At 38.4% G+C, this 2488-nt stretch overlaps 1 long non-coding RNA gene across 1 annotated transcript; it reads right to left on the bottom strand.

Moving 5' to 3' along the window:
- Positions 1–842: 842 nt before the first annotated feature.
- On the bottom strand, positions 843–2055 carry LOC148063639 (uncharacterized). The gene is made up of 4 exons (XR_015713492.1): positions 1855–2055; positions 1643–1791; positions 1174–1557; positions 843–1093 (listed from the first exon to the last, which is right to left on the bottom strand). It is a non-coding gene; the product is annotated as an uncharacterized LOC148063639 (long non-coding RNA).
- Between the last annotated feature and the right edge of the window lie 433 nt (positions 2056–2488).

Genomic DNA, 2488 nt, shown 5'->3' with positions numbered 1-2488 from the left:
CAGACTTTGAGACCTCCAGGATGAGCAGTCCATCTTGTTGCTCCAGACGATGAGGTGAAGAGACCAGTGGGGAGTTATCTTTCTCCCACCTCATCGTTGCCAGCTTTGATTCCAGAGAGCAGAAAAGTTTTAAATATCCAGGAGCTGGAAGAGATTTATTCTCAGTTTGAGGTTCTATGAAAGACACAAGTCAACATTTTAGCGCTAAGCCGTTTTTATATTCATTATGTTGGAGGTGACCTTTGTTCGGGAGTTTGATCCACTCACCATTCTTTGGACATAGAGAAGCTTTGCCTTCTTTCAAACTCTGGAGCAGTTCTCTGAAGAAAAATATAATTATAATTTACTGCAGTGCAATTTACTGAACACTGCACCTCATATTTTAGAACAGATACTCACCTCTGTGTAGCAGAAAGAGTTGAACATTTGCCAGCAGCGTGGTCCCAGCCACAGTAAGGATCTCTGGCAAGAACACAGTCCATGCAAGACAAAGATCTTCCACAAGAGGACAGGGACACCTGTACTACTCCAGAGTCTGAGCCTGCGTAGATCTGACGCTGCACATCAGAGAAAAAGTCTTACAACATGAAGCTCAACACTCTGTCATGACATTACCGTGACATTGGAGAACTTGAGAATCTTGATGGGCTCTGAGGTCTTAAAGACTTGAACTTCCTCTATGATGAACATTTCTCATCATAGTTCACAGCTTTTACGATGGTTCCTTTCTCTTTCATGTCAGAAAACAAAGAATTGTTTTTATGTTTGACATCAAGTTAATACTTATTACCATATTCTAACAGATTTTAATCGTTTGTTTTATATTTGCACATAATTTTTTCTAATCAAGAGACAATGACAAATACACACTTGTGCCGATGAACATCACATGGTGTTTGTCTCCATCTGTGGTCTGAACCTGGTCAATGATGATGTTTGTGAATTCTTCTCCTCCTTTAATCATTAACGCTTTTCCTCCCAGTGGCTCAATGGCCTCCATCATTATGGGAAAATTGATTCTTCTTTCAACTATGTTTGCAGAGAGTTCTCTACTATCATTGATTCCAGCCTTCCGTGCTGCATTATCTATGCACTGCAAGAAGATGAGCAGAAGCAGGATTTCATAAGATGTGTGGAATATATTTTAAACAAACTTTAACATAGAAAACCTACTCTGCCAGGTTGAAGAACTTGTAATGGATCTTTGTTGGGCCCCCATCTATCAGAAGACCTTCTCATGAATGTTCCTTCTGAAAACCTTCTGCTGATGTCGGTCACACCGTAGACACACACTGCTGAGCAACTGCGTAGAAAGAATGTAAAAAGATGGATTAACTTTGAGAAGAAACAGATTCAAACTTGGATGAAAGATACACACGTCTGTGATGTGAAGACAGCAAAGAACAAACATGACTTCCAGTCTTGTTGGGGGTCACACCAGCGGAATGTGTCCTGGATCATGGAAGTCCCTTTGCAACCTGGAACTGGACATTCTAGTCTGGCTTTAACAAATGATGTCCAACTGTTCCGAAAATCAAAAGGACCTCCATGGTCTCCCTAAAAATCACAAGCATTACTTTTATGTAAACATGAGGAAGTCAAAATGGCACTCTCTCTCTCATCAAATGTTTTTTGTTATCACCTTGCAGACTCGAGCTACTCGGCTAACATGCGTAGTTTTATAGTCATACTCCACAGCTTTCTCACTGAAGAACAAGTAGATCTTGTCATCATCTCCAGTGTCACTGTTTTCACTTTCAGGCATCATCTCCATGGAAACAAATGTGCGATCTGTCATGGATAGAAGAATGTGATGAAAATCTGAAACACTGATGTTTGATCTCATTCATTTACCAACGAAGCTTTTCTGGGACGTTTTGATTGCAGATCCTTTTGAGAAGAACTTTCCAACAGCTGAATACACATTGTCTCCTTCAAATAAAAAAATAAAATATATAGTTCAGTGCAAAACACAGATGTATTATTAAAACATAATTCTTACCAATCATGAGGGAGGCAGAGCTCTAAGAAGGATCAAGTGGACAAACTGATACTTCATTCTTTCTCTCTATAGTCAGGTTTTCATCTATGTATGACTGCAAAACAAAAAATAAGGTAATCTTAGTGTTAACAAAATGTTCACATAGGTTCTACTTTAAGTTACCATTTGACAAAAGATAATGAAAATTTGTAGTTGTTTTGCAAAAACATGTCTATACAGTTCTCACCATGTAATCACTCTGTGGTTTTAAAGCATTGGTTCCACACACTAACATCCGGCCGTCCTGTCGTTTCAACAGTGTCTTGATTTGGTTCCTGCATTCAGTCTGTTGATTCATAAAATCAGTCAAATATTCAGTTCTGGATTACACATCTTAACTGTTGGATTCAAAATTATTATACACTATACGTATACGCCATACTTAAATTAATGCTAAACGATAATCAAAATATAAAGTATAAATTACTAGCTTCATCTACCAACATT

Source organism: Callionymus lyra, chromosome 16, assembly GCF_982586985.1.
Source record: "Callionymus lyra chromosome 16, fCalLyr1.hap1.1, whole genome shotgun sequence".
Lineage (NCBI taxonomy): Eukaryota > Metazoa > Chordata > Actinopteri > Syngnathiformes > Callionymidae > Callionymus > Callionymus lyra.
Note: the sequence above shows the minus strand (reverse complement) of the source record. Positions and strands in the feature narration are given on the sequence as shown.